Source organism: Penaeus monodon, chromosome 30 (genome assembly GCF_015228065.2).
Source record: "Penaeus monodon isolate SGIC_2016 chromosome 30, NSTDA_Pmon_1, whole genome shotgun sequence".
Lineage (NCBI taxonomy): Eukaryota > Metazoa > Arthropoda > Malacostraca > Decapoda > Penaeidae > Penaeus > Penaeus monodon.
In genome coordinates, this window is record NC_051415.1 from 19,922,619 (window position 1) to 19,922,896 (window position 278).

Genomic DNA, 278 nt, shown 5'->3' on the forward strand with positions numbered 1-278 from the left:
TCTATTCTATACCTCTTTGCTAACTCAAATAATTATCCTCTAATTATTTTCATTATTTTTACTCCCTCAGTAACCCCACACCATAAACATAATTCCCCAAACAACGGCGATGTACACTGAAAGTAACTTCCATAAATTGAAATGCACCGTAATAGATCAGTAGACTGCCTGACCTCTCGTCGCACGTCCGTTAAATCCGTAATGGCAGAAAACCGGACGCGATCTTATTTAAGAACTTCTACGCTTCAAAGGGCAGTTGCATGCTTCCTTACTTTGAA